Here is a 13,224-nt window from a genome sequence, read left to right as displayed (position 1 = left end):
CTCTTCCTCTTGCCTCTCTGCTTCGGGCGTCGTCGCCTGTTTCGCGTTCTCAGTCTCTCTCTCTCAGCGTCAACTTCCCTCTGGCTCCTTCTCATCTCGCTGCCTCTCTCCCTGACGTTCACGGCTGTCGCCCATTTATACACTGCGAGAGGGTTACTCAATTCTCCCCAGGTGCGCGATCCAAGCACCTGATCTTGATTGCGGCGTCCATCCCGGCACGCCCCGCATCGCCGCTCACTTGCCGTCCACGCCTCCTCGCCGCCATCGTGGGAGGGGCCACGGTGTGCCCTGCCTCGCTGTCGGACTGCCGGCTCCGCCTCTCCACAGTATTCATTTAGCTGTAGACATCTGTTCGAGAACGTCTTTTTTTTGGAACACTAGTACAAAAACAAAAACATTATGTCAGACGACCTAAAATAAAATTAGGAATGGACTTTTACAGCTTTTTACTGAATGAGACACCCATATTGTACAAGAAAAGAAAAAAATGTGGGATTTACAAAATTAACTTTGAACACCAATTAATGCATTTTGCTGTCAAAATCGGGGGCCTCTGATTGGGTGAGGCACCTGCCTTACCTGTGCGTTAAGGCGAACCTTGCCTGACACCTGCATTTCAGGCTGGCTGCGCTGGAAACAAACCTCGCCCCCTCTGCTTAAGGGCCTACTGAAATGAGATTTTCTTTTTCAAACGGGGATAGCAGGTCCATTCTATGTGTCATACTTGATCATTAAGCGATATTGCCATATTTTTGCTGAAAGTGTCAGGCTTTCCCCTGACAGTTTGTCTATGTTTTAGTTTTCCTCTGCATTTGTCTGTGTCCTCTGTGTTTAGTATCTCCTGTCTTTAGTTCCTGTCTAGTGCTCTTATTTTGTCAGCTTCCTGTCTTGTTCCCTGAGTGCTGTGTTCCTCCTCAGCTGCGGCTGATTGTCACCTGGTCACACCCGTTGCCAATCAGCCCGCTCCCATCTGTACCCTCTTCGTCTTGTGTCAGTGGCTGGATCATTGTTTTGTCATTTGTATTGTCGTCGCCACATATCTCTCCTGTCGTTGCTATTGTGTCGTTTTATTGCAGCGTAGCGGTAAGCTACATTCGTTTGTTTGTAACTTACTGTCTTTTGTTCCCTGCTTCTTTTTTGTTTTCACTCTTCAAGTAACAACTTCTGTTTTCCTGTTTGCTACCCGCTAGCTTCCACGCTAGGCCCTTTTTTGTTTCTTGCTAGCTTCTGTGCTAAAGACACTTAGTTTGTTATCCGCCTCATGCACACTTTGTGTTAGTACCCTTTTGTTTGATTTTGTCTTAGTATCTTTATTAAATCATGTTTTCCCACTCCATGCCTGCCTCCTTCTCTGCATCTTGGGGTTCGTCAACAAAGAACTCTGACAGAAAGGATTTAGTAGAGAACATCGACAATAAAGTTTGCAAGTTTTGGTCGCTAATAAAAAAGCCTTGCCTGTACCGGAAGTAGCAGACGATGTGCGCATGACGTCACTGGTTGTAGAGCTCCTCACATCCTCACATTGTTTACAATCATAGCCACCAGCAGTTAGAGCGATTCGTACCGAGAAAGCGACGATTTCCCCATTAATTTGAGCGAGGATGACAGATTTGTGGATGAGAATAGTGAGGGGGAAGGACTAGAAAAAATAAACTGAAAATAAAAAGACAGGGCAGTGGGAGCGATTCAGATGTTATTAGACACATTTACTAGGATAATTCTGGAAAATCCCTTTTCTGCTTATTGTGTTACTAGTGTTTTTGTGAGATTGTATAGTAGTATCTGAAAGTCGGAGAGGTGTGGCCACGGGTTTGGTGACCGCCAGTGTCTCCGGTGGGGGGAGGTACAGTCCGCAGCTGCAGGAGGACCCAAGCTCCGCTCATGTCTACAGTAAGAGACGACTTATTAGCACAATTTTCCCACTGAAACCTGCCATTTGACATGTGGTCGGGAACCATGTTCACTTGACCGCTCTGTTCCATAGTTAAGCTTCACCTTCGGGAATTTTAAAGAAGGAAACACCGGCTGTGTTTGTGTTGCTAAAGGCAGCTACAATACACTGCTTCCCACCTCCATCGTTTTACTTTGACTTCTCCATTATTAATTGAACAAATTGCAAAAGATTCAGCAACATAGATGTCCAGAATACTGTGTAATTATGCTATTAAAGCAGACTACTTATAGCTTGGATGAGGCTAGAAAAAAATGTCTGCTACAACCGTTGACGTCAAACGCATGTGTCATCGTACACGTCATCATACCGAAAAGTTTTCAACAGGATACATCGCGAGAAATTTAAAATTGCAATTTAGTAAACTAAAAAGGCCGTATTGGCATGTGTTGCAATGTTAAGATTTCATCATTGATATATAAACTATCAGACTGCGTGGTCGGTAGTAGTGGGTTTCAGTAGGCTTTTAATGCCTGGAGCTACTGTGATGTTACTTACCCTAACAACCTGTTTATCCCCCAAAAGTGCAAAATCCAACCATTGGAATACTTTCTGTAGTTCACAATTTACGGCGATCTGAAAACGGCACTGTGCATCATATTGGCGACTACAGTTTCGATGCCGAAGGTTTAAAAAAAATAATGTGTAAACATCCGGACAGACAGACTGAAAATCTTAATGTGCCGTGTATTTGTCATGTCTTGTGATCATGTTTTGTTTAGTTATGTTCTGTTACTTCAAGACTCCATTAGTTCCTGTTTTTTCACTCCCTTGTTTTGTCACCATGGCGACCCATTAGTTCCACCTGTCTCACGTGTTGGACTCACGCACCTGTTTTTAATGACAGACACTGTTTAAACCTGTCATTTTATGTTGGTTGTCCTGGCGTCATCACTCCATTCATGCTTACTCTGCACTCTGCTTCCAGCCATGTTTACTCTTTCATGCAATTTCATAGTTCATGGTGCCCTGCTCACGTCGCCGCAAGTAAGTTTTTTTGTTTATTCATGCCGCAGTTAGTGTCTTTTGTTTCATGTCCACAGTTTACGTCAAAGTGCTAGTTTTTTCACCCCAACGTCCCTGCTGCTCCTTCATGCTAAAGATTCATGCTCGTTTTCCAGTCAAGTAAGTTTTGTTTATTGTTCATAGTTTTGTCTAAGTTGTGTTTCCGCCTTGTACACGCCTTTTGTTTGTACTTTTTTGTATATTGTGAGCTAAACATTAAATCATGTTTTTACCTGCACGCCATGTCCCGAGTAGTCCGTCTGCCCTCCTGGGAGAACGACCCAGCAACAAGCTGCGACCCTCCCACCTTGACTGTATTGCCCAGGTCTGCTTTAATAAGTAATAAGTCATTTGACTCACATAAAAGTAAAACATAGTCATCCAACTAATTATTGAGAAAATAAGTAGTCAGGAATTAAACTACTCAAATACTGAGTACCGTATTTTTCAGATTATAAGTCGCTTCGGAGTATATGTCGCACCGACCGAAAATGCATAATAAAGAAGGAAAAAAACATATATACTTCACACTGGAGTGTAAGTCGCATTTTTGGGGAAATTTATTTGATAAAGTCTAACACCAAGAATAGACATTTGAAAGGCAATTTAAAATAAATAAAGAATAGTGAACAACAGGCTGAATAAGTGTATGTTATATGACGCATAAATAACCAACTGACAACGTGCCTGGTATGTTAACGTAACGTATTATGGTAAGAGTCATTCAAATAACTACAGTATGACATACGTTTACTGTCACTCCTAATCGATAAATCCGATAAAATCTCTTCCTCGATGTCGCTTCTAAACAACTCTGCCAACTCCTAAGGTATGCACCGCTTCTTCTTTTCGTTTTCTGCTGCATATTTCACTACGTCCAGCTTGTAATCTGCAGTACATGATTTCCTTTTCGGTGCAATTTTTGTTCAGCCCTTCTCAGTTGTTATAAGTTACTACCAACGATGAGATGATCCATTTTCATAGCTACAGCAGTAGCATATAGAATATAGCAGTTAGCATTCCATGACCCACAATGCACTTTTGCCATGAACCTCGCCCGCCAAATTCTTATTGGTTGACGTGTGTGTGACGATTGCTGACATTTTCTTCGTCTCTTCTGCGAATTAGATAAATAATACTATTTGATATTTTAAGGTAATGTGTTAATAATTTCACACATAAGTCATTCCGGAGTAAATGTCACACCCCCGGCCAAACTATGAAAAAAACTGCAACTTATAGTCCGAAAAATACTGTAATTGGTGAGTAACTCCTGATGTATTTGGCAGCTACTTTTGAATAGTAAAAAGACAGAGCAAGCGTGCAGAGTTTAGACAAGTCCAAAAGTGTTTTTCTTTACACCTGTGACTTTCTTTCTTTTTGGCAATAGGGTACGCGCATTGAATACACTCCGCAGTGGGTACCCTCTTTTCCTATTTTGGTAGCGCTTTGACGCCATAGTCCCAGTCCAATGGGGACACACCTGGGACTTTCTGCAACAGCCTGCACACAAGCAAGTCAAAACAAACACACAACCGAATGGAAACACACAACACCCAGAGGCCACAAAGCTGAAACTGTAAGAACATTTTGACCTTTAAACGTCAACTAATATATGACAATTTTACCAGTAAGCTCATATTGTTCAACTGTTGAAAATGATCTGGAGTGATGCGGTAAGTACTCCTTTCTTTCTTTGCTCGGGATGATTCATGTATTCTCATGGAAGATTAATGGACCACAGAAGTGGTGTTGGATGTCATGGTTGAAGGTAGAAGTATCGAGCGGTTGAATCATATCAACATGTTTTCAGGAATGACATAAATAGGCAGAATCCACTTCAACCTATCTAGTTGAAATGAATGCCAGAATTGGAGCTTCCTAGACCACTGATTGAGATCATAGCTATAGGATAGCTTGCTACTTATTGGACTTAAACTCTGCCCGGCGCAAGGCACGGAGTCGAGGGGCCATGTGGCATGTCCAGACTTTTTTTTCAGGGGTGGCACTTGGGGAGGGGGGCACCTAGTTCTGCAAGGGTGGGAACCCATAAAAGCATCAGTCTACCCCAGGGGCGGTTGTAGCTATAACAGTAGTTTACCAGCACCAAGTATGGAGTCAATCTTCTTGTAAGACCGTTGCTGACATTAAATATTGATTATGCTGTTGAGAATCGAATCATTTGGTCATTTTTTTTAAAATACTGTCATGATGCTTTATGACAAACATTGTCCTTTGAAACAATTTAGTACAATGCAGAAAAAATCTGTGTCATCCTCAAGCTCGGGTCAAAGCTTGGGATTTTGAGGGTTCTGCGCAGTGTCGTGGTTGTTCCTAGGACTGTGCTCTTCTGAACTGAGGCTTCAGATGTTGTTCCTGGGATCTTTTGGAGCCACTTTCCCAGTTTGGGGAATACTGCCCCTAGCACCCCCACTTCCACAGGGACCACGCTAGCCTTGAGCTTCCAACTGCTCTTTCACCCTTGGTACTTCTCAAGTTTCTCGTGTACTTTCAGCCTGATGTTGGTGTCAGTTGGGATTGCCACATCTATCACCACCATCCTTTTCTTCTCTTTGTCCTCAACCACTATGTTCGGTTGGTTTGTCAGGACCTGTTTGTCAGTCTGGAAGCTGAAGTCCCACAGAACCTTGGCCCTGTTGTTCTCAACCACCTTCTATGGTATGGCCCATTGGGATTTGGGTACTTCAATTCCATACTGGTTGAAAAAGTTCCTGTGTACTATCCCAGTCACTTGATTGTGCCTCTCCATGCACGCTGATCCAGCTAGCATCTTACAGCCTGCTACTCTGTGCTGGACTGTCTCAGGGGCTTCTCTGCACATTTTGCATCTTGGGTCTGATCTACTCTGATAGATCCTGGCCTCAGTGGCTCTTGTGCTTATGGCCTGTTCTTATGCTGCCATGATTAGTGCCTCTGTGCTGTCTGCCAGTCCTGCGTTTTCCAGCCACTGGTAGTATCTTGATATCAGTCTCTTCCTTTATCTGACAATGGTACATGCCATGAATTGGCTTGTCCATCCAGTTTGTCTGCTCCTCCTCCTCTGCATTCTCATCAGGGATCTGCTTAGCAGTTCATCCTTCGGGGCCATTTTTTCTCGATGTTTTCTCGAATTTTCAATGTTTCATCCTGGACTGTGGCATTGACGCTCACTAACCCTTGGCCTCCCTCTTTCCGCTAAGTGTATAGCCTCAGGGTGCTGGACTTGGGGTGGAACCCTCTGTGCATGGTGAGGAGCTTTCTAGTCTTGATATTTGTAGCTTTTATCGCCTCCTTTGGCCAGCTTATGACACCAACGGGGTATCTGATGACTGGAAGTGCGTACATGTTTATGGCGCGGCCCTTGTTCTTACCATTCAGCTGACTTTTCAGGACCTGCCTTACTCTGCCTTACATATATATTTTTTTGCATCCTAATTTGTAATAATCGGCTTGTTTTAGGTAGTTAGCATTGCTGATAATTGTAGCAATCAATTTTGCCTCTAAATCACAGTGAATACGCATCCAAAAACTACTAACAATATTTTGTTTAAGTTCCGTAACCTTTATAATAACCAAGCTGTAGTGACATTGTTATTGGAGGAACTCTTTTTCTAGTGTCCTAACACTTCGCCTCGCTCACAGAGCTACTCACGCCGTTCACTTGCTTCAGTGTCAGTAGCTGAATCACTCTGTGCAATCATATTACAAAATGTTTAATTTATTAGCCTACATTTAATGTTTTGTATGTACACAGCTAGCCAGCCAGCATGTATCATTATCAATATTAGAGTGACCTATTTGATGGATATTTGTCTGTTTGTTTGTTTTCCAGTTGGTTTTGGGTAAGCGGAAACAAGTTACTTCCACTTCAGGGTGTGTTAGCACAAACAGTTTCTCTTTTGTTGTGATGCAGTTTCTTTAAGTAGTGTGCTCCCTTGCCTGAAACAAGAACCCTTTCTGTCTATAACGCCATTTTGTGCCACTCAGTGCAGCAAAAGCACTCAATTTATGTCATAGCAAGGCAATCTCCTTATTTACACTCTCCACTCTCTCGGCTTCCGTCTGCTGCAACGTTTCACGATCTCTTCGTGCTTCTATTGTCAAACATGGACTTGGACTATGGGGTATTTTATTTTTCCAACGCAAAGGATGATTGGCACGAGCCAGGCGTGAACGTGAGTACATATTTATTAATATTCTAACAAAACTTCACAACGGCAAACAAACGGCGCGCACGAGGGCGGAAAACAAACTCGGCTAATGAAAAAACAAAAGACTAGCATAAATGCTACAAACTACAGACATGAAACAAAAACACCTGCACTGTGGCATGAAAAAACAAAACTTGCACTGAGGCATAAATACAAAACTTACTTGGCGTGGACGAAAACGAACAGCAAGGCATGAAACAGATGACTACAGGGTGTGTAGGTACATAGGTAGGTATGTAAGTACATCGGTAGGTAAAGTTGCCAGACTGAATTCTTGGCAACTGTGGCTTAAATACTAGCAGTAATAATTAACCAGCAGGTGTGAGAACTGAGGACTGGGGCGTGACATGGAGACAAGGTGGAATTTAATGAGTTACTATGGAAACAAAAACAAACCAGGAAGTACAAAATAAGAAACAAGTGTCCAAAAAACAAAATATGACCAAAACAAAACATGATTTCCTTGGTGTGACATCTATAACCTGTAGTTAATTTGCTGTCTATTCAGGTTCACAAAGATAAGGTTGTGAATCCTCATTTGTCCAAAAATAGTCGTCTTCTGTGTCTGTTACCAAGTCATATGGAACACAAATTTGTTGACGGAATTAGTAGGTGCGTTGCTAGTAGCACTGAAATTAAAAAATGTGGTAATGCTTCAAATGATATGAATGAAAATATGGTAAATAGTATACATAATACATATTGTTATGAACATGTCTGTTACTACATTATATATAATAATAATAATGTATTAGATTTATATAGCGCTTTTCTTGACACTCAAAGTGTTTCGCAGAGAAGTGAGAACCCTTTATTTATCCACTCCGCATTCTCACATGATGGTGGTAAGCTATATTTGGGGCCACAGCTGCCAATCTGCGCCTACCAACCACCTCTTTCATACACCAGTGTGAGCGGTACAAGGAGCAAAAGTGAAGTGTCTTGCCCATGGACACAATGGCAGTGACTTGGATGGGAGAAGCGGGGATTGAACATGGAACACTAAAGTTGCTGGCACGGCCACTCTACCCAACATGGCACACCGCCCCATATATACATATACTTACAGCATGTATTTAGCACGTTGATGGAGGGTTTTGAGCTTTTTTTTAGAGGGCTTTGAAGGGTACTTAGGGTATTCCCATTAGCCGCATCTTGCGGGTGTTTTATTTTAATCTTTAGAATCATAAAACTTTAAGACCTTTTGTGATGGTCTCGAGCCGTCGTTGTGCGGGTTCTCAGGACCACCAAGGAATGACATTCTTTCGAGTATGTGTAGACTTCTTTTATTTTGCAATATTTAAGTCTCTTTTTATTGCAGTCTTCTCGTTTTTCTGCTCACTCTTCTGCTCCAGCTCAGCATGCATCGTCTTTCTCGTGCTGTTTTCTTCTCGCGCTCAGCATTAGCTTCCTTCTGGCTCCTCCTCTCTCCATCTCTCCCCCCTGCATTTACGGCCGGTGCCCTTTTTTACAGTGGGAGAGGTGATATACATTGTGCCCAGCTGGGCGACCCACGCACCTGATAGTATTTTTGGGGTTGATTCGGGCGCGCCCCGCCTTGCTACTTGCTCGCAGTCCACTCCTCCTCGCCGCCATCTTGGACCGGTCTCCGTCGTGCCCTGCCTAGCTGTTGGACTGCCAGCCTCGCCTCCTCGCCGACATCTTTGGCCGGGCTCCGGCTTGCCCTGCCTCGCTGTAGGACTGCCGGCTCTGCCTCCCCACACTTTAGTTTATCACAAAGTAGAAAATAAAATTATGGACTGGATTAAATAAATAAGTCAAACAATGTAATAATATGATCTAGATCAAGACACTGTTCAAACTCAAAGTCCCCCAAAAAAATGCAGATAAACATATGAACTTTATTAAAAAAATAGATCATTTTATTCACCTCACATTGTGAACCATAAATTACTTAAATATGTATTTATTATATTTTTTTATTGTTTATTTATGCATTCCATATTTCATTACTCACTCATTGTCTGTTCATGTACTTATTTACTAATTTCTCTATTTATTCACTGTTGTGGTACAAATTGAATACAAACAAATGTGTTAAAAAACTGCTATGATACACGCAATAGGGTATGCTTAAATAAACCTTGCTTCCTCCTACTCCTTTTTGGACATGTTATAATGAATACTGGAAATATGGGGTATTACAGTGTAATCGTATGCATGCTTGAACTGACACCGTAACCATAACTATAACCATAACAGAGCCGTGCAATACTTGCCAAGCGTCCAGGCTTCCAATAACAAATCGTTTTGGACATTCTCTAATTTCCACTGAAACTTGCATCACCTCCATGTTTATGGCTGGGATGTCCATCTTACTGCTTTTGGGTACCTATAAACGTTCGCATTTCCCGTAACCTCAGCCTTTAACCCAGCATTTTAACATCATCCAGACCCTCTCTGGCCTCTCTTTGTTCCAGCTTTTTTAGCTGGGCAGCTGTTCCAGCGGCCTAGGTTGAATAAGTAGAGCCCGCAGGAGTCTCCACAGAGGTCTCTCTGATTTGATGCATTCAGAGCCCAAGGAGAGAGTGCCAGTTGCCATAGCAATGAGAGGAATGTGGGAAGTATAGCTGCATGAAGGAGAAAAAGGGGGAAGTGGTGATTTCTTTTGTGATGGAGGTTTCTTCTGACAGACGTGTTTCTGCACGCTGGCCAACAGCAAGAAAACAGCAAGAACTTTGTATGAAAAACACACCAGCACATAAACAGTACGACTAAATGGATATACATTATTATATATATTAAGGGTGTAATGGTACGCCATCATCATGGTTTGGTACAGTAGCATGCACATGGCATATCCAATGTAAATTAGCATTGAGCTTATGCATTTTGAAAAGTAAAAACATTACTTTGGAGCACTTTTTTATGAGGAATGTTTGCTTTCTTAGCAAAGAAAATGACAACATTAACTAGAGGCAGTGTGCTAGGAATACTCCTGTTTGCTCATCAAATGTTTGAGTCAGTGCAGAGTCTGCAACGGATGGTAGCGTTTGATTATACATGAATGGCACTACCAAAAGAATTTGGTCGATACCTATGAAAGTACCAGATTTGGTACCCATCCCTCTATTATGTATCTGACGGCACGACACAGGAAGTATTGCTCAACAGGATTTCATTGAGCTTGATGAGGGATTGGAGTATGTATGCTACTAAGTGTATGCATTCAAGACTATGTGCAGGAATTAACAATGTAATATTACCAGGAGGTGGTTGGAAGTGTGTGTTGGTTGGAAAAGGCAAACAAGACTAAAGGGGCTGGGCAGAAGAAGGTCCGTGATCCAAGCGGGAGGTCCGTGAGGCTGGAGTGAGGCGTCCTGAGGTCCGTGTCTAAAGCGGGGGTTGAGGATTGAGGGAGGCAGTCAGAGTCCAGAGGCGATCAAGGGAAGTGAGGCACACAGCTAAATTCCAAGGCGACAGAGAATACTGGGGTAACAAATAAAACGACAAGAAAAAGTGAGCACAAGGAGCAGAGGAATACAGAGCGCAAACACAGGAGAGGAGCCAGAGACGCAAAGCTTACTGTCAGACAGAGAACTACGTTCCAGCACCAGATCGTCGGCTGCTATTGAGCCTTAAAAGACTAGGTGTGCTGATTGCAGCTTGCCCGCAGCCATGTATGCGCGTGGCCGCGGTCTGAGCGGAACACGCAGGGGCGTGTCTGCCGGCGCTCTCAGCAGAACTTCTAGCTGCTCCTGTAGCAGAGGGAATGATGGTACGGGCATGCGCTGTAACAGCAGGGTTTTGAAAACAAAATCTGATTGCAAGGCCGGATACAGTCGTCCTTTGCCACATCACTCTTTAAAATTTACAGTTTTCGTACATCACACATTTTTTAAAGCATATTCTAGATGGTTATGGCCTAAATTAGGTGTAAAACAAAGTCGTATTTATGTCATACAGTACAGTATTTCTCCTATTTTGTATTACTAGGTTGTGTTAATTAATAACGATTTTGACCAAATAGGAATTTCGTTTACGGGTTAAGGGTGAACACCGTTAATTAGAACAGGTGACTACTGTAATCTTGGCGTTATCTTCACCGCGGCCATCGAGTTGACCAACTCTTGTCAGAAATCCTTTTTGATGCTATTTATCTTCAACTGCTGCCTCTTCAAAAACACATCTCCACATTAGTGAGAATTTGATGTGAGCGATAACAAAAGGCAAGATGAGAGACGAACAAGTACTGGTGCGCCACTCAATGCCAACAAGACTGCTATCAGCAGCCGTCTAAGCAATGCTAAGTGGAAATGAAGTCTGTTGATGCACGTCATCTTCAACATTAATAACACAGCTTTGGTATGAGCAATGTGGAACGCTTACAACACGTAATGCCAATGACATAATACATGGTTGAAATTGCAACTGTCAAGTTGACGAACCTTTGGCAGAACAACTTACACCTGTGGTTTCAGCACATAGAAACCCAGTTCTAACTTAGAGGAATTACACAGGATGTGATTAAGTATTTCCACATAGTGATCGTGTTATAGTGGCTACCATAGCAATAATGCTTGAAGGATCCTAGCGACCATTGAGTACTGTAATCTACAGTAGAACATACTCTAAGCTGCTATATTGGGTGAAACAGGTGTACAGGTAGCAGCGCGGTGTAAAATTAGTCAGTGAGTGTGCCACACAATACAAAGGTCCTGAGTAGTCCTGAGTTCAATCCCGGGCTCGGGATCTTTCTGTGTGGAGTATGCATTTTCTATCCGTGACTGCGTGGGTTTTCTCCGGGTACTCCGGTTTGCATTTTCTCTCCGTGACTGCGTGGGTTTTCTCCGGGTACTCCGGTTTCCTCCCACCTCCAAAGACATGCACTTTGGGATAGGTTGAATGGCAACACTAAAGCGCTTTGGGCTCCTTAAAAAGGGGTAGAAAAGCGCAATACATGTACAAAATTGTACCATTTACCATTTAAATTGGCCCTAGTGTGTGAATGTGGGTGTGAATGTGGTCTGTTTATCTGTGTTGGCCCTGCGATGAGGTGGCGACTTGTCCAGTGTGTACGCCGCCTTCCGCGTGAATGCTGCTGAGATAGGCTCTAGCACCCCCCAAATCTTTGGCCTTTTGTGATATGCCGGCGGTCTTGCAACCCACCACCATGGGATTGTGTGACTGGTGCTATACTAGTGTATATTTATTCTTGCTGGGTTTGTTTGAGAAAAACACGAAATATTGCCTGGTAATTACGCCAAAAGGTCTCCTCGCTCATAAATACAATACAAACCTTTAAATACTAAATTTACAAGCCTTTAAATACTAAATACACTTTTCATCCTATGGTATATCCGACCCACAAAGGCAGACAACAGCCCCTTGCCACATCGTCTCCTCGTCCCCAGGAGAGTGTATTAAATCCAGTCCAAGCAACATGGGCTTGAATAAATCTGCATTCACTTATAGGATTAGCCACTGTTTAAACATGGCTTCCCGTCTCTTACACCAATCCACTGGGAAGATGTGTGTGGATGCTGCGATGCAGCAAGTTTACATTTAACGTGATTTAACCATGCATGCTGCAGAGAGAAAGCACTTTTGTAAATAGTGGTACCATCCATCCATCCATTTTCTACCGCTTATTCCCTTTTGGGGTTGCGGGGGGCGCTGGCGCCTATCTCTGCTACAATCGGGCAGAAGGCGGGGTACACCCTGGACAAGTCGCCACCTCATCGCAGGGCCAACACAGATAGACAGACAACATTCACACTCCCATGCACACACTAGGGCCAATTTAGTGTTGCCAATCAACCTATCCCCAGGTGCATGTCTTTGGAGGTGGGAGGAAGCCGGAGTACCCGGAGGGAACCCACGCATTCACGGGGAGAACATGCAAACTCCACACAGAAAGATCCCAAGCCTGGATTTGAACCCAGGATTGCAGGAACTTCGTATTGTGAGGCAGACGCACTAACCCCTCTGCCACCATGAAGCCCGTTTCTCAGACAGTGTGGGGCAATTATACTTTAAGAGGCATTTTTCTTTTTACCACAAATGACATTATTTCCAATCTCCTTTTATTAGAAA

General features: G+C 43.2%; 1 protein-coding gene across 1 annotated transcript in view; it reads left to right on the top strand.

The window, feature by feature from the left end:
- Nucleotides 1-13,224, top strand: part of LOC133550448 (autism susceptibility gene 2 protein homolog) — a 644,977-nt gene that overhangs the window by 388,685 nt on the left and 243,068 nt on the right. The gene's annotated exons all lie outside the window — the stretch shown is intronic.

This window comes from Nerophis ophidion, linkage group LG04 (assembly GCF_033978795.1).
Source record: "Nerophis ophidion isolate RoL-2023_Sa linkage group LG04, RoL_Noph_v1.0, whole genome shotgun sequence".
Taxonomy (NCBI): Eukaryota; Metazoa; Chordata; class Actinopteri; order Syngnathiformes; family Syngnathidae; genus Nerophis; species Nerophis ophidion.
This window is presented reverse-complemented; position numbering and strand designations above follow the sequence as displayed.